We start from the raw sequence: 19,644 nt of genomic DNA on the forward strand, positions 1-19,644 counted from the left end.
TTGGAGCCATTTCGTCTCTTCCCTCTTGCCCTACTTTCACCCCCTGGTTACATCTCCACTGGAATGGGAGAACTGAATCTGCACATAGATAGTGTACTGTGACCTTGTACCTTTATCGGTCTCCCTTCCAGCATTGTGAGAGAAACAGAGAAAGAAATAAAACAAGAATATTAAGAATCATGCTTAAATGTCCACCAGAGGGTGCTCTGTTGTCACTCACCAGCTCAGAGAAGCTGTTTCTGAATATAGTTCAGTGACATCATGGCACCCTCTGGTGGACATCAGCAGGAACTACAAGCAGAGCGCCACCAAACATTGTAAATTACATTTAATGTTTGGACTTTGTAATTGCATTGTACCGGGTTGTAGCACAAGTGCTATTTTCCGCCCGTAGTCCCTCGGCAGGTCAGTAAAATAATTACAATTAAATTAAAACCAAAGTCACACCTAATTTACAATGTAAGTGTGATCCTGTACAGACTCAACTGATCAGCAGTGAGAAACAGGAGGAGACTCTCCGTCCTACAGAGAACACAGAGACACTGTGGTACCACGAGGCCAGAACCCAAACAAAAATCCAAACCCAGGATAGAGAGGCTGAGTGAATGTGGTGTTGAAGGTGTGGAGGGGGATCAGTGAGTCAGAGGAGACTGTGTAGAAGGACAGAGAGCCAGCAGGACAGTCCACATACACTGCTACTCTACCAGAGACAGAGGAGGAGGAGATGGATGTTTCTCTCTTATTGTGAGAGACAGAGTAACCATCATCAAAGCAGAACAGATTCCAGGACTGATCATTATGTCCAAACAAACCGTCAACACTGTCTCCTCTCCTCCTGATTCCTCTGTAACTCACTGATATATTAACATCTCCTCTCGTCTCAACCTCCCAGTAACAGCGACCAGTCAGACCATCTCTACACAGCAGCTGAAGACACCAGGAGTCAAACCTCTCTGGATGATCAGGATATGGCTGATCCTCCTCCACTAATGTCACCTTCCTGTTGTTGTCAGACAGTTTGAGTTCTCTGTGCACTGTGTTTGTGTCCAGTGTGAGTTCACAGGAATCTGACGGAGAGAAGGAGACACAACACAGCTGCAGTTATTAACCAATCAGCACTTTGATGATGACATCAGAGGGTTGAATGAGTGATGTCACAGTTTGATGAATGAAATTAAAAACAGACTTACACTTCCTCAGACCTGGTGTCAACCATCTGACTCCAGCAGGCTCCACCCTGAAAGGAGGAGGGGGGGGGCATTACATCACTCTCACACACACAGCTTCATCCTCATCACATGTAGGGCTGGAATTTAGTCATTTATATTCATATTTGGGCTGTCAACCAATTACTATATTTAATTCAGTTTAATTTCCGTTTTTCTTACCGTCCATAAAATGTCTTTTTCATAGATTGAATGTTACATAATGATGACATCAGCAACAGACAGTATGACACTAATTTATGACAGAGAGAGCGAGAGAGAGAGACACACAGAGCGAGAGAGAGAGAGAGAGAGAAAAGAAAGAAAGAAAGACAGAACGAAAGTAAACTAAACTAAACAGCTAACCCTGCAAACAACAGCTAACCCTGCTAACACAACAGCTAACCTTGCTAACAGCTAACTCTGATAACAACAGCTAACTTTGCTAACACAACAGCGAACTCGACTAACACAACAGCTAACTCTGCTAACAGCTAACTCTGCTAACAAAACAGCTAACTCTGCTAACACAACAGCTAACTCTGCTAACACAACATCTAACTCTGCTAACACAAGCTAACTCTGCTAACACCAGCTAACTCTGCTAACATCAGCTAACAACAGCTAACTCTGCTAACTACAGCTAACTCTGCTAACACAAGCTAGCTATGCTAACAACAGCTAACTCTGCTAACAAAAGCTAACTCTGCTAACAACAGCTAAGGACAGAGAAGAGGATCAAGAAGGTTATGCTACTCTAAGCTAAGGACCAAAAGGCTCCAAACCAAAGGAAAAACCCATCAAAGACTAGCACCGTCTCCTTCCCATTCAAGAGAAGCTGTAGTAGAGTAGTAAGGTAAGCTTCCTTCATATCCACAAAAGTTTAATTTGTAATTTCTACCTCAAGAAGCCAAGGCTAGCCTGTGCTAACTTAACATAGCGTGCTAAGTAGCAGCAGACGGAGCTGCAGAGCAGCAGTTAGGAACTGAAACAATAGCTGTGTCTCAAATCGCGCACTTCTGTACTTATACTAGCTATTTGAGTACACTCAATCTGTCACTCGTCGAAGTGTGGTCAATGCAGTGCACTACGAGTACCCGGATGGTGCACTCATAACGCTCAAAAAGTTGAGTGTGGATCGATGGACACTTTCCACCCTCAACGGTCGCCATCTTGCCTACGTAGCGGAAGGGGCGGAGCTAACAAAAGGTGAAAAACTTTCGATAATGGCGGCCGAATACACGACAGCGAGACCCACGGAGTATTACAAATGTAAGTTGAACATTAGTCTTTTGCTATACTTGTATAACATATAAGCCACCTGTTTATGTATATTTGATTAATTTTGCAGTCGGTGATGATTTTTGTACCGCGAATTATAACGTTAATTTGTACCGTAATTTGATGTGCTATCAAGCTAGCTAACCTTAGCTAGCTAACAGCGGCACAGTTTAACCAAAGAAGTTACAGGTACGTCTATACTCTTTGGTTTAACCACTGGTAAATAAGTTATAACCTAGCTAATGTTACATGTGTTGTGGTATACGGTTGTTTGTTGTGTTAAACTATCGTCCTCACTGTAGACGATTTTAGCGTTAGATGTGTGATCTTGTAGATATACATTAAGCTGCGAGCGTTAGTAGTAATGTTACAGTACGTTAATGTATGCTATGTTATAACGTATTAACAGTGCTGTTTGTGTCCTGACTTATATAATCGTTAGGGACACAGACGTGACCGTCAATGCTGCCAACTTGAGGGAAGTCCTCCTCTGCTGGAAGGGGAACGACCTGGGGGAGGAGAGAGAGGATTTCCCTGCTGGTCTGGTGGACAGCACGGTGCACAGTGGCCCGGGGCATAGCAAAGGCTCTGGCTAACCCACGATGAGAGGTACCGCTGGCTAGCCAAAAGAGGAAGACAAGGGCCTCGATGACGGGTCCCCAGCCATGGTCACACGCCGTGCCAAGGATGTACCATTAAAGGATCCCCCTGGAGAGTCTGAAGTCCACCATCATATCACTTTCCCCATCAAAGTACAGGGCCAGCAATGAATAGAACAATGGGATCTATTTAAATGTCTATTGGGTTGCCTCTGCTTTCACTCTGTTTCAGTCTTTGTCACTGTAATTAATAGCTATAGCAATAAACACCCTTATATAAACATATAAAATGACTATTTTCTATGTATGTTCTTTATGTCAGTTGGACACCATTTGAATTGCTCAGATTTTGCTAAAATAACTAAAAATGGCCATTTGGGGTTATTTTTTACAATGAATTAAGAGCAAAAGTATGAATATCATCATACCGGTAAGTCTACGGTTGCATAAAACGGAGGGAAAAAACAAGCAACAATAAAAACAATCACATTCATTTTGATGAACAAAGCAGAAATGTGTTTTTCACGAGTGACAACAGTGTTGGGAATGCTCTGCCTTGGGTACAATTCACAATTTCACAGAAGAAGAAGAAGGAGGACTGAGATGTGATCGTCATTTCCTGTAAGTACATAAGGCAGTGCACGATTTGAGACAACACTACCCCGTCAAATTTTACGCACTATGCAAGTAAGTACGTAGTGTACGAAGTGCACTTCAGTTAGTACACTAACGGAAGTGCGCGATTTGAGACACACTAAATGTTGTGATTTCCCGGGGGAGAGCCCAGCCTCCTTCTGATTGGCTAACCGAAAGAAATTAAAAGTACACAGGCAAGGAAAGCTTATAAACATAAAAAACTAAGAGAAAACCCAGAGGCCTTGACTGCAGATGTATGCCACACAGGAGGAATTAGTAACGTATTACTGTATACGGACAGTACCGATGCGTGGCATAAAGCTATCTGTGCCTACTATGACCACCATAAGAAGAGAGGCATATGCAGTGGGAGACAGATAGTCATCGAAGATGAACACAAGGACAGCCCACCTCTCACTGTCAATGTCTACCACAATGGGACCATCATGTTTCAAGGCAATGAGCCAGTTTCAGCTCTGTCCAAGAGGACTTCAACACCATCAAAGCTCTGACAGAGACTGAGAAACAGACAGGAGAAGATCAGCAGTGAGGAGAAGAGCAACATCCACCCCACAGAGCAGCTACCAGGGGAAGAGCTGGAAGAGGAACAGCCTTTAGGAGACCGTTCAGAGCACATCAGCCAACTGGACAGCAGAGTGTCCCAGATGAAAGAGAGTCTGTCTCTGCAAGAAAAAGAGCTAGTGGAACTGAAGGAGCTACTGCTTTCCAAACAGACCACTGAATCCACACAGCAGCTAAGGGACCAGTTCAGCCAGGTGAGGAACGAGATGAAGGCCTCCATACAGGAGCTAAGAGGAGAGATCCAGTAACTGCAGCAGGACAGAGAAGCTCTGAGAACAGAACTCACTGCTATAAGAGAGGAGCTGCAGCAGGACAGACAGGCCATGGACAGAGAACTCACTGCTGTAAGAGAGGAGCTGCAGCAGGACAGACAGGTCATGGGCAGAGAACTCACTGCTATAAGATAGGAGCTGCAGCAGGACAGACAGGCCATGGGCAGAGATCTCACTGCTGTAAGACAGGAGCTACAGCAAGACAGGACATGAGCAGAGAGCTCACTGCTGTAAGAGAGGAGCTACAGCAGGACAGGCCATGGGTGGAGAAATCACTGCTATGAGAGGAGCTGCACCTGAGAGAGCAAACCATCCTCAGCCTCAAGGAGCAGCTCCACAGTCTGAGAGCTGCCAACACCAACCACAACCCTCCATCACCATCAACAGCCCCCCTCAACCTGAACCACAGCCATCCACCTCCACCCTAACTAAGACCAGCCCATCACAACAACCTGCAGTAATTAATAAATTAATAAATTAACATGAAAATTACTATAAATGCGCCCCCGATGTCAATCTTTGTCCAATCACAACGGGTTATCCCGCTGCAGATGGGAAAAACAAAAAAGAAAACTTCAGACTGAGGTTGAGGTGCTGATCGCGGAGGTGGAGGCGAGAAAAAAATGTTCTGTTTGGAAGTTTGTCATCTTGGATAAGCAGTAAAAGAAAATGCCCAGAATGGCAAATGGTGACCGGGCAGTGAATGCACCAAACCATGTCAGAAATATAAAAAACAAAAGTTTAATGTTGAACTGGAAATCAAGAGAATAGTGGCAGCGCCACACCAGTTACAGAACAACATGCAGTGTCAGTCCAAATTACGCATAATAAGCAGTTTGAACTCACTGATGTAATGCCATTTATTTTATTTATTAAGTTATAGCATGCTCAGTGAAACTGAGTCCAGCGTGAGGGAGACCCGACTCAGAGGAGGAGAGGAGCGCACGGATCTGCTGCGCCACGCACGGATGAAATATTGAAATAGTAAATAGGACTACAGTAACAGAATTATGTGCAAAATTAAGACAGTCAAGACGGCCCAGTGTTTGGTGGACCGGGTACACCTTGTTCACTTAATAGCCTACAAATCATCCACGGGATCAATTACGCATCACATGAGTTTGCCCCCCCCAACACAGCATTTGTTCCTGGGGAGATGGATCCGTGCGTCCCGCCTCCTGTGCGCCATGGATGTCTGAGCCTCAGCAACTAAAGACTCACAGACACTATTGCATTTTCCGTGCCAATCTTTTTGTTGCCAGTAAGATATACAGAGGATGACCGAAAGTATTTTCTAAGTTGATTCATCATTAATTTCCCGTCCTCATGTTTAACAGAGATTAAGTAGCCTGCAAATTGAAAAGTTATGTGAAAGATGTGAAACATTATCCACATAAATGATCAGACTTTAATGGAGTATCAGCGGATATAATTATGTTTTGTCATAGACAACCTTACAGACGTGTGCCAGTAACTGTAGTGGAAACTTTATTTTGTAATGTTTAGTGATTTTCAGGACTTTTCAGTTAAAATTCGCCACGTTACAGAGCCAGAAAAGACTTTGCGGACGGCCCGCACATTCTCATGACTGCTCAACAGTTTGCGTGACGACCCGCACATTCTCACGTCAAGTTAATTTTTTATACATCACAAAGTGTCCATGAAAATCAGCGTACGCAAGCTTTTCGTGCGTACGCAATGTTTATACATGAGGCCACTGGTGTAGACCCAGCTCTGTCACTCACTGTCTCCCAAACTACAGATAAATCAGTCTGTCATCAGTCAAACTCCCTACTGTTAAAAGAAAGAGGAATGCAGGGGGATTATTATCTGGTACAAAGAAGAAATACAGTATATAGTGTTTGCACCGCAGAGACTAGGAAAGAGCATTTTGAGGGACTTTTTGAATTTAGAGTCGGTACACTCCCAGCACAAGAGGAACTTAGTACAATAATTGGTCCAGAAAGCAGTGTACATCTCTAATCGATCACATGAGCCATGCAGCACCGGCAACTGACATTTTAAAACAGCTAGCTAACTATTCTGCCGAAAGAAAGATTAATACTTCATCCACACACTCTTCTTACTGCGTAGAAAGCACACTGCTTTGTGCTAAGCTAGGCTAAACCTGTCCTGGACCTTTCTCTGTCGAGATGAAACTGATTTGATACCAGGAAAGAGGAAAAATGGTCCATTACCATACAAATATCTGTCCGAACTACATCAATTATTAACCCTCTGCAACCTGAGGCAATTTTTTTTTAAAGATTATTATTTTGGGCTTTTCTGCCTTTCATGGACAAACATGCAGGACATCGTCACAGGTCAGAGTCGAACCCTGGACCTCTGCGTCGAGGCATAAACCTCTAAATACATGTCCGTTTGCTCTACCCACTGAGCCAACCCCGCCACAGCCTGAGGCATTTTTGACAACTCATGGTCCGTCTGGTTTTATTTACTAAAAAAAGCTTGTAAAACATCATGTTGTGCACAGTCAATCTATAAACATCAGTTTTTTCAGGACAAACTGGGCTATTAGAATATTTGTGCTGCAGTGAGATCACTTAAATGTAAAAACAAGGTTGTGGGACCATAAAGACAAATAAATGAAAAAAACAAATTGAATCTCACCGATATGTATTGATATCACACACACAGGCTAAGCCAATATCCTGTCTAAAACACTTCTCATATATCTTGGGAGTCAAGCAGTGAAAAAATAAACATAACTTATACAGTTGACAAAATATCTAAAATAAAACTGTAAATTTCCAGACGCTTTTGCCCTCATGATATTCACTTATGCCAATACTCCAAATAATAATGTCAATATCACACACACAACAATGTTACATAAGCATTTGTGTTGTCTAAAACAGTTGTCCTATATATTTGGAGTCATCCAGTGCAAAATGATGATGTCATTCTTCTCTGTAGAACGGTAATAGATGATCTTTGGTCACAAACAGAGTGTTAGCTTTTAGCTGGACATAACGGTAAGTCTCTAGCTCTTACTGCTGTAACATTATTAAAATATGAATCTATTCGCTATTTGTTGTCATATACGACAAGCTCGGGCAGATAGGGAGTTATCATTTTAGTTCCTGGAGATGTTCGCCTTTAAAACTTTCTACACAAATATCTCCTTTTTGTTGATCATTGTTTGTACCTGAGAGTGTCCAGCATCCAGAGAGGATCCTTCAGTCCCGCTGACAGTAGTTTCACTCCTGAGTCTCCTGGATGATTGTAGCTCAGGTCCAGTTCTCTCAGATGGGAGGGGTTGGAGCTCAGAGCTGAGACCAAAGAAGAACAGCCTTCCTCTGAGATCAGACAGCCTGACAGACTGCAGATAAACAGAACAACTTTTTAAAATCATCTGTTCTATTTAATTATTTAACAACAAAAGTAAACAATGAAAAAGCCTCATGGAACGTAACTCTGAGTCTAGAAATTAATAATTATATAATTAATAACTACTGCCGAAGTTTATTGTATCAGCAGACACAAAGCTATAGGTTAGCTGTTTAATCAACTAAATTTAAATCAGATTTTATTATTATTATCTTTGGGGGCTTTTCCCTTTATTGTAGTGACAGTGGATAGATGTGAAAGGGGGAGAGAGATGCGGGATGACACGCAGCAAAGGACCGCAGGTCGGATTTGAACCTGCGCCACTGCAGGACTCAGCCAACATGGGGTAAATGCTCTTACTGGGTGAGCTAGAGGCCGCCCCAAGTTAAATCAGATTTAAAATGGTCATCAGTTGAATGGGTTAATGAATCCTGACCTGAGAGTCTCCAGTGTGCAGTGTGGACTCCTCAGTCCAACAGAGATCAGCTTCACTCCTGAATCCTGCAGGTTGTTGTTACTCAGGTCCAGCTCTCTCAGACTAGAGGACTGGGAGCTGAAAACTGAGGACAGATCTTCACAGCTTCTCTCTGACAGATTACAGCCACTCAGTCTGGAGAGACAACAGGAAGTAAACAAGCTATTTATATTTAACTACTGTTGAAAGATAGCAGAGTATTTCTTGACGAATAATCCCCACTTAAAGAGCTTTGTTGGATGGACAGAAATGAAGAAGACAGCTAACATTTTTGTTTAAATGTTAAGTCTGGAGTTTTGGTGATAAACAATATAAAATCTGTTTTCTAAACAAGTTGGAAACATGATAACTAATTGTGACTGAATGAGAAGTAAAAAAAAAAAACATCCAGTATTTATATTCCCATAAGATTTTTTTTTTTTTAAATGAGGTTCTCAATCTCAGCCATAATTCATACTTCGTGCTTTATGACATATTATGAATAAAGCAAGGAAAGGCAAGGCAGCTTTATTTGTATAGCACATTTCAGCAACAGGGCAATGAAAAGTGCTTTACATAAAACATTAAAGATCAGTTAGAAAACGATTAAAAAAACCAAATTAAAACATTAAAGAGCAGGTAAAAAAAAATAAAAACCACATTTCTCTGACCACAGGTCCTTTTGGCTTCGGTTACTTGGTGTTTTTATTACCCATTACAAGATTGCAGTAGTTCTACTTATCACCACAATGTAGCCGTCGCTACAAAGCTTAGCTTAATCTCGGTAAACCTTGCTAAATCCGGGACAGTTCACAGTCTGTCTCTTGATAAGTTCACAGAAATATCTGACCAGTTCACAGACGTGGTCCTTGCATGGATAATCTATTGTCACACCCGTGTTTTTTGAGAGGTAATATTTCAGAAATATGTCCGTTATCTGTATTTTCTAGGCTTTCGCATAGCTCTCATAGCCGGAGGAAAAATTAAATTTCTCTTCCTCCTCTAAATCCTGTTTTTAATCTATGTCACACCTGCATTGGAGAAATTCTCAGAAATATGTCAGTTATCTGTTCAAAAATACCACTAGATAAAAGACAAAAATAAAATTGACAATGCAGTATAAGAAATTAAAGAACTGAGAGATAAAAGATGCAAATACAAGTTACAGTGCAGTATAAGAAATCAACCATTAAAGAGCAGTTATAGAATGTCATTCAGTGTCATCGATGCAACTTCATTATAACAAATGAATAGTTATTTAAAGAAAGGCAACATCCAAAAGATAGGTCTTTAGCTTTGATTTAAAAGAACAGAGTTGCTGCGGACCTGCAGTTTTCTGGGAGTTTGTTCCAGATATGTGGCGCATAAAAACTGAACGCTGCTTCTCCCTGTTTAGTTCTGACTCTGGGGACAACAAGCAGACCTGTCCCAGAAGACCTGAGAGGTCTGGGTGGGTCATAGTGTAGCAGCAGATCAGAAATGTATTTTGGCCCTAAACCGTTTAGTGATTTATAAACCAGCAAAAGTATTTTGAAATCAATTGTTTGAGGCACTGGAAGCCAGTGTAGATACTTTAGTACTGGAGTGATGTGATCCACTTTCTTCGTCTTAGTGAGGACTCGAGCAGCAGTGTTCTGAATCAGCTGCAGCTGTCTGAGTAATTTTTTTAGGGAGACCTGTAAAGACTCATTTACAGTAGTCAAGTCCACTGAAGATAAAAGCATGGACAAGTTTTTCCAAATTCTGCTGAGACATAAGTCCTTTAACCCTTGATATATTTAAAGTGTTAATAGGCTGACTTTGTAATTGTCTTAATGTGGCTGTTAAAATTCAGGTCTGAGTCCATGACTACACCAAGATATCTGGCTTTGTCTGTTGTTTTTAACATTGTCATTTGAAGCTGAGTGCTGACTTTTAATCGTTCCTCTTTTGCTCCAAAAACAACCACCTCAGTTTTTTCTTCATTTAACTTAATAACATTCTGGCACATCCAGTCGTTACTTTGTTCAATGCACTTACCTATAGACACAAAGTTGTCCCTATTCTTTAAATAAGACGCAAACCACTTTAGTACTGAGCCAAAAATGTCAACCCAGTTTTCCAATCGGTCTAGTAATATGTCATGGTCGACCGTATCAAATGCAGCACTGAGATCAAGTAATACTGAGACTGAAATTTTGCCACTATCTGTGTTTAAGTGGATGTCATTAAAGACTTTAACAAGAGCTGTCTGTGCTGTGTTGTGGTCGAAAGCCCGACTGGAAGGCATCAAAACTGTTGTTTAGTGACAAGAAAAGGTTGAGTTGTTGAGAAACCGTTTTTTCAATGTTTTTACTTAAAAATGGAAGGTTTGATATCGGCCTATAGTTGCTCATTAGTGACGTGTCTAGATTGTTCTTTTTTAAGAGTGGCTTGATGACTGCAGTTTTCAGGGCCTGTGGGAAGATACCTGAGAGAAGAGATGTGTTTACAATCTGTAGAAGATCTGTAGCCAAAGAATTCGAAACATTTTGAAAAGGCCCGTTGGTAGAATATCAAGGCAACAGGAGGAGGTTTTCAGATGTTGTATAATGTCCTCCAGGTTTTTACGATTAATCATATGGAATTGGGTCATATTGGAATTTGTTTTGCCTGGACACTGTGACAACACATACCCTGTACTCGATATGGAAGCACTGACTAATTCTGAATTTTGTCTTTGAAGAAGGTGGCAAAATCATTGCAGGCCTTGGTAAAATAAGAACAAAATACTTTGGAAACAAAGCATTTTGTGATGCGGCTAGGACTGAGGCATTTGCGCCGAGGCTCGTAAGCATGACTGAAGTGATAATATGACATTAAATCTAACCCTCTCGTGTAATAGGGCAATTATACAACAATGGTTTCTAACTAAATAGAAGTTATAATCAAACTGTATTCATAATGTGGGGAAATTCACTCTCAAAATTAAGAAAAGCAACAGAAACAATTTGTAGTCCCTCCCTGTTAAATGTTAGTCAGCCAGTCATCTTAAGCTAACGTTACTAACAGCTGATGTGATCCAAACAGCTGATGTGATCCAAACTATTCCAATAACATTTAACTCCAGAGTGGAAAAATGTAATTGCATCCAATGATTCACAACTCATCCTCTTCCAACCATTCATCAAAACTAAGTCTTCCATATAAATCAAAATTAACATAATTATCTATTGTATCAATGTCGTAGGCTAACGTTACTGTTTTTTTGATTCAGCCCTGGAAGTTACAATGTTGCCATGGAAATGGCGGAGTAATATTTCATGTGATGCACCAGGTGTGCTCAAATGGCTCTGTGTGTGCTGCCATGCTGATTTGAGTACGTTCTAAATGTCTAGTTGACCAATCAGATTGTCTGGTCGATTCTACTTGTTGTATAATCAGGAATAAACCAATGTCCAGTAATCAAAGTCACATACTGTGTTTTCAAAGATTATTTTTCTTGATCTGACCTGAGAGTCTCCAGTGTGCAGTGTGGACTCTTCAGTCCATCAGAGATCAGCTTCCCTCCTGAATCCTGCAGGTTATTGTTACTCAGGTCCAGCTCTCTCAGATTAGAGGACTGGGAGCTGAGAACTGAGGACAGAGCTTCATAGCTTCTCTCTGACAGGTTACAGCCACTCAGTCTGGAGAGACAAAAGGAAGGAAACAAGGTATTTATTTTTGTCTCCTGTTGAAAGATAGAGTATTTCATTATTAATAAATCCCACTTACAGAGCTTTCTTGGAGGCTTTGACCACTGGCAGCAGCCTCAGGAGAGCCTCCTCTGAAGCATCGTATTTCTTCAGGTCAAACACGTTCAGATCTTCTTCTGATGACAGTAAGATGAAGCCCAGAGCTGACCACTGAGCAGGAGACAGTTCATCTGTGGAGAGACTTCCTGATCTCAGGGACTGTTGGATCTCCTCCACTAGAGAACGATCATTCAATTCATTCAGACAGTGGAACAGATTGATGCTTCTCTCTGCAGACATATTCTTATTGATCTTCTTCTTGATGTACTTGACTATTTTCTCATTTGTCTCTGAGCTACTTCCTGTCTGTGTCATCAGACCTCGTAGGAGATTCTGATTGGTCTGCAGTGAAAGACCAAGGTGGAAGCGAAGGGACAAGTCCAGGTGTCCATTTGGACTCTGTAAGGCCTTGTCCACAGCACTCTGGTAGAAACATGTTGATTTGTCCCTGAACATTTCAGACCACCACAATGTTGTTTGTTCTTCTGACAGCAGGTTGACTCCAGAGTTGATGAATGTCAGATGGACATGAAGAGCAGCCAGAAACTCCTGAACACTCAGATGGATGAAGCTGAACACCTTGTTCTTGTACAGTCCTCTCTCCTCTTTAAAGATCTGTGTTAACACTCCTGAGTACATTGAGGCTGCTGTGATATCGATGCCACACTCTGTCAGGTCTGATTCATAGAAGATCAGGTTGCCTTTCTGCAGCTGCTCAAAAGCCAGTTTTCCCAGAGACTCAATCATCTTCCTGCTCTCTGGACTCCAGGGTGAATCTGCCTCAGCTCCTCCAGCATACTTGATGTTGTTCACTTTGGAATTAACCACCAGGAAGTGGATGTACAGCTCAGTCAGGGTCTTGGGCAGCTCTCCTCCCTCACTGGTCTTCAACACGTCCTCCAGAACTGTAGCAGTGATCCAGCAGAAGACTGGGATGTGACACATGATGTGGAGGCTTCGTGATGTCTTGATGTGGGAGATGATTCTGCTGGCCTGCTCCTCATCTCTGAATCTCTTCCTGAAGTACCTCTCCTTCTGTGGGTCGGTGAACCCTCTGACCTCTGTCACTATGTCAACACACTCACGAGGGATCTGATTGGCTGCTGCAGGTCGTGTGGTTATCCAGAGGCGAGCAGAGGGAAGCAGTTTCCCCCTGATGAGGTTTGTCAGCAACACACCCACTGAGGTGGACTCTGTAACATCAGTCAGGATTTTAGTGTTGAGGAAGTCCAGAGGAAGTCGACACTCATCCAGACCGTCAAAGATGAACACAACCGAGAACTCTTCAAACCTGCAGATTCCTGCTTCTTTGGTTTCACTAAAGAAGTGATGAACAAGTTCCACCAAGCTGTACTTTTCCTCTTTCAGCACATTCAGCTCTCTGAAGGTGAATGGAAATGTGAACTGGATGTCCTGGTTGGCCTTGTCTTCAGCCCAGTCCAGAGTGAACTTCTGTGTTAAGACTGTTTTCCCGATGCCAGCCACTCCCTTTGTCATCACTGTTCTGATTGGTTTATCTCTTCCAGGTGGGGTTTTAAAGATGTCTTCTCGTCTGATTGTTGTTTCTGGTCTGTCTGGTTTCCAGCATGTTATTTCAATCTGTCTGACCTCATGTTCAGCATTGACCTCTGCAGTCCCTCCCTTTGTGATGTAGATCTCTGTGAACATCTGATTCAGAACGGTTGATTTTTCTGCTTTAGCAATCCCCTCAGACACAAGCTGGAATGTCTTATGTAAGTTGGATTTTACTTTTTGCTGGCACGCAGCAAGAATCTCTGAATGAATAAAATAATGAAATCAATGAGGATTTGTTCTGGTGAATGCAAGTTTGCACATTTCTGTATTCATGAAATCTATTCAGCCCATTTGACAACGAGGTCCTGAACATGTTAACTATAGTAAAATTACTTAGTATTCCTCAAAAACTATTGATATGTTGGGTGTCTCAGTCATACATCTATGAACTCTTCATTGTCCAAATAAACCAGAAGGTATAGGACATAATTAAAGAGGAAATAAATATCACCCAAGCAGTGTCTTACACTGACATCAGTGTGTACCACTTTTAACCAGCAGAATAAACAAAAACAGTCTGACTTTGTTTCATCATTTTTTGTTATCGGAGACATTTCAAATTTTCTTTCTCTTGAGGTTTGGTAGCTTGTTCTGTTGTTGTCAACAACAACAACATATGTATCTTTGTAGATAAGAGGGAGACATTGGTAAGAAAGATTGTTGAAGACTGTGATATATAAGTTTGATCTTTGTTACATAAATTATCTTTAATTCATAATTATGACTTACCTGCAGGTTCATAGATGATGTTTGATACATTTTGTACTAGAACATTTTGATGGATCTTCACTAAAACTATTGTGGTCACGTTAATAGTGTTTATACTGTAGGTCTGGAACATCATATCCACTGTGTTCACCCTGTTTACATTTTCCAGTTTACTCTTTGGGATTGCTGGGAAGTCTTTTAGGACTCCCTGCAGGTACCACTTAAATTTTTCAAAGTCCTCAGCTCCCAAGTCTTCTAAAGTTCTTAAGAGGACTTCTTTAGGTGTCTCCATCTTTTGTCCCTGCAAAGATCCAAAAGATACCAAAAAGAACACTGTCATTTAACGGAATTTTTTTGGAGAGTTTAAAAATACTTGGATTTACAAAACAGACCAGTTGTGTAGATTATGTTATGACGCCATTTGTGTAAACAAATAATTCAAGATTCATTAATTCATGGAACATTATATAATGGTAATTAATAAACCAAAAGTAAAGATTCTGCATTAATTCTATTAGACTTCAGTGTTTCATCTGATATAGTGGATCACTGTATCGTACTTGAGAGGGTCAGGCAGTGGATGGAAATGTTTGGATCAGCTCTGGAGTGGTTTTCTTCTTACCTTTCAGACAGGAGTTTTTCAGTTATTGTTCATTACTACGCTCTGTCATCTAAATCTATGTCTTAAGGTTATGTCCTGAGTTCGATGCTGTTTGCTGTATATATTCAGCTCTGGTTTCTCTTGGTCAAATAATACGTCATTTAAAATATTTATTCACAGAATCAGACTTGACTTTAGTGTCATTGTAAGGAGATAGAACACAATTGTGTGCTACTCTATGGTGAAACATAAAAAAACATAACAATGACAATCCTCTGGTCTATAAAGTGCACCAGATGATTGTGAAAAAGAGATGTAAAAGTAGTTGCTGTAAATGTACAGACCATACATAAGGAGTCCAGGTGTGTTTGATGCTGCTGGGCAGACTGACCACTGGGAACTTGTGAGATATTCTGGTCCACTCTGTGGAGGAATCAGGAATAATTAGCTCACAACATGCAATGGTGAAGTCCCTTCAGTTGGCCTCAAAAAGATTTACTGCCCCGGATGAAGGAGTTCAAATATCTCAGGTTCCCTCCTGTTCATTATGTACATCCTTCCTCTGGGAGAGATCCACCATCATGGCCTCTGACTGTATCCACTGCTAGGCAGACAACACTCAACTATATTTCTCCTCTAAAACAACAGCCACCCAATCCACTATCATTTGATATGTTGAATAGGAGGGCAGGCAGTCGGACTCAATGACCAATCTGATTGGTGGAGTGCTAACCCGGAAATGACAAGCGGGATGAGCGGGACGAACGCCTCTCAAAATCTGACGAAAATCTTTTAAACTGTCCTTTGTCGATCTGAAGTGAAAACAGAATCAGCAACTGCATGGCCTATTTCTCTCTTAAAATGTTTTCAGAAACATGTTTCGGTGAACTACTTCCGTAAAATACAAGATTGTATTCCGAACAGGCCGCCATTATGGCCGGCTGGAGAAGCAAGACCCACGAGACGCATTGTCATTTCCGGTTCTAATTTTAGCGCCGCCTGCTGTTATGGACAGGTATTACGTCTTGCGCATGCGCAGAACGGATGCTGAAGTCAGCGTCGCTTTAGTGTGTTCTGACACTTTTTGGACTTCAGGGAGCCGACTGATCAGTCCGACTGCCTTTTCTGCCAATGGCTGGCTGTCAGGTTGGTGTATCAGAGCCTTAACAGCTCAAGAACATTGACCGCCTCCAGCCGTCCCTGCCCTCTGCCGAAACACATATCCATGCCCTCATGACCTCCAGACGCGCCTACTGCAATAGCATCCTCTATGGTAAACCCAACAACATCCTCAATAAACTCCAATATGTCCAAAACTTTGCTGCACGCATGTTAACTAGCACCTGCCGCAGAGACAACAAGCACCAAACTTAGGAGAGACAGGTCTTTACAGCTGCTGCCCCCTCCCTCTGGCACGCCATCACCAACCACATCCAAAAGCCTTATTTGGAGGTTTCTGGGAACAACAGGAGATTATGTATCTCTATCTCTGTGTAGTAATCATTCTTCTACATATGGAATATGTAACAGAGTGGAGGCATAGTCTCTTCACTGAGAGAACCAGGGTAACAATGTAACTAGATGTCTTCTCTTGGTTTGTTTAAACAAACTTAGTGTGAACACAAAACAAGTGAATATTGGGCAGAACCAAATCTAAAACAGAAAATATTGTCTGATGAGAACAACTGAATATTAGAACAAAACATGAGTATACGGCAGAGTTCTGCACCAAAACTGAGCTACAACACCAGAGAATGATGCCCCAAAGCTGAGCAGGTTGGAAAGATAATCAACAGTGTTTGATGGATCAGACCAACTGGAAGGCAGCACAGTTTCTTTTCTTCTCAGTTTTAAATCCTCACCTTGGATCAACAGAGTGATGTCCATCTTTGAAGGTCTCAGATAAATCCTTAGACTGGTCACTCTTGAAGGACACACAGCTGGGTTCTGGTTTTGGTTCAGGAGACTCTGGTCTCTGCTGCTGGATCCTGAAACAAACACAGATAAATGGGCACATCAAAAAAATATTTTAACACAGACAACTGTTTTCATTTGTAATATTAATAATGTTTGGTTGTTTTTAATTCTTACCTTCCATCAGCAGATAGTCTAGAGAAAAAGAGGAAGTAGCATTGAATAATACACCAGACTATCTATCTATCTATCTATCTATCTATTTATCAAAAATAAATGGCAATGACTTTGACAGAAATACGATTAAAATTAGAGCCTGACCGATATTAGGCATTTTCCAAACTATCGGTATCAGCATTTATAATGGCCGATAAATGAATATTTAAAAAATAAAAACGGACAAAACCCCCTCCAAACATGTTCTGAGTGTTGGCGTTGCATAGTTTGTCCACCAGAGACCTACAATGTCCCTGTTGGCAACACTCGTATTTAACCCTTTAAGTTTCATATCTTAAGTTTGTATTTTTATACATTTTATTTATTTATCAGAACTATAATATATTTTTATGTTGTGTTGTAACAATAAAACAAGATTATTTTTAAACTGCTTTGTCATATTATTTTAGTGAGGACTCATAATTAACTACAAAAAACTAATGTTAGGGAAATCTGTTTGTTTTGTTACGCGTTTCTGGATTTTTTGAAAACTATATTTCGGCCGATATATCGGAATATTGGATTTTTAAATCATCAAATATTTGTATCGCTATCGGCCTTAAAAATCCTTTATCGTCGGGCTCTAACTTCTAGTATGCTGGAGGTTTCAGAACAACTCACCTCGGGCTTCTCCTCTCCACTTCAATTGTCCTCTCCCTCACACTTCCCTCCATTTTAATCTCCCTTACAGGTCTCCTTGTTTTTTAAAGTAGCGGTGTCTCCATGGACCGGTTCAGGTTCAGGTTCAGCAGGATCTGGTCTCTGATGGGTCCTGTTAGAAAGAGAGAAAGACCAATTTTTAATCTCCAGAACCAGAAAATGCTGGAGAAACTAGAAGCTATCAAGCAGAAAATAATATTGTGTTCAGGGGGAAATAGGTGGACCCAAATGCAGAGGCAAGGCAAGCAGGCAGGCAGGCAGGGAAAGGATTGAGCTTGAGGGTTTACTTAAACACAACAAAACAGGAGATCCAAAAAATGAGGCAGACAAAAACAACAAAAGGAATCCAAAGGAAGCAGGCAAAAACTAAAGTCCAAAAATAATGAAAACACAAGGAACAAACTAACAGCAAACTAATGGGAACAAAGAGAGAAATGACAGGAGAACAGACTACAATAAGACAAGACAAAACACCAAAACCATAACAAATAAAGTCTGAAGCTCTTCACTGAATGATTTCTGCTCTCTGCTCATCCTGCTCTGTCATTCATTCTCTTTCTGGGAGAACAGGAACATTGCAAAGACTCCAGGACTAATGTCATCTTAGGACATGAAGACACTTCTCTGCCTCCTCCACACATCACTACAACAGTAACAGAGGCATGTAGGTCACTACATTTTATTCTGAAAGGTTCAGGAGGAAACAGTAGAGTCCTGTTGTGTCTGACTTTACGTTGGTGAAGACGACAGTGTGTTTTCTGACAGCAGGAGAAAGGCTTGGACCCCACCCATCTTCAAACTCAGCCTTCATTTAGATCTCAACTACACAGCTGTAAAGTTTTCTGACTGCAGCCTCACAGACAGATGCATAAACACCTGGCAAAGTATTTAGAACCTCCTCTGTAGTAGTTCATGCTACAACATGGAGATTTATCTTCAACACAAGAGTGGTCCACACTTTCTCAGGAAATAAGAAGTGAAATAGAGTCCCAGCTCCACCTGTCAGGAAGCAGATTTTCACAATAAGAGCTTTGTTTCTTCTCTATGTGTAACTGTGGTTGTTGTTGTCAGTGTGTGTTTGTTCTTCCTTTTGTCACGTGAATGCAACACGAGGGACACGTCTATAAGAGGTTAATAGTGCTTTTCACACACACGAGAAGTAAAAATGTCAATTTCTGCAACAAAATGATGGTAACACACACACACACACACACACAAGTGTTTGTTTCACTATCTTTGTGGGGACCCGTCATTGACATAATGCATTCCCTAGCCCCTTACCCTCACCCTAAGGACACCAATGTGTTTGTGAATGAATAATGTATTGTAAATAAATAAATGTTCTTCCTTAAAATACAGGGGCCATAATTATACATACCCCTATGTTAAATTCCCATAGAGGAAGGCAAATGTTTGTTTTTAAAGGCCAGTTATTTCATGGATCCAGGATACTATGCATCCTGATAAAGTTCCCTTGGCCTTTGGAATTAAAGTAGCCCCACATCATCACACACCCTTCACCATACCTAGAGATTGGCATGGTTTTATTTCAGTTAGCCTAATAGCTGGATTGATTTGCATTTATATGGATCTTACTCAGTTAGCTATTAGGCTAACTGAAATAAAACCATGCCAATCTCTAGGTATCTCTAGGTAGGATGAAGAACATTTATTTATTTACAATACATTATTCATTCACAAAGAAAATTGGTGTCATTAAAAGGTCGGATTTTTCCTCATTTTTTTAATTAAGGCATTAAGATCAATTTCCAAAAGATGATTTTTTTATTCCTCTTTTTAGTCAACTTTAGCATGGGTATGAATACTTATGAGCAGCA

At 41.1% G+C, this 19,644-nt stretch overlaps 1 pseudogene; it reads right to left on the reverse strand.

Annotated features, from left to right (window-relative positions):
• Window positions 1-513: 513 nt before the first annotated feature.
• Window positions 514-17,114, reverse strand: LOC118494783 (annotated as a pseudogene).
• Between the last annotated feature and the right edge of the window lie 2,530 nt (window positions 17,115-19,644).

This window comes from Sander lucioperca, chromosome 3, assembly GCF_008315115.2.
Source record: "Sander lucioperca isolate FBNREF2018 chromosome 3, SLUC_FBN_1.2, whole genome shotgun sequence".
In the NCBI taxonomy this organism is placed as follows: Eukaryota; Metazoa; Chordata; class Actinopteri; order Perciformes; family Percidae; genus Sander; species Sander lucioperca.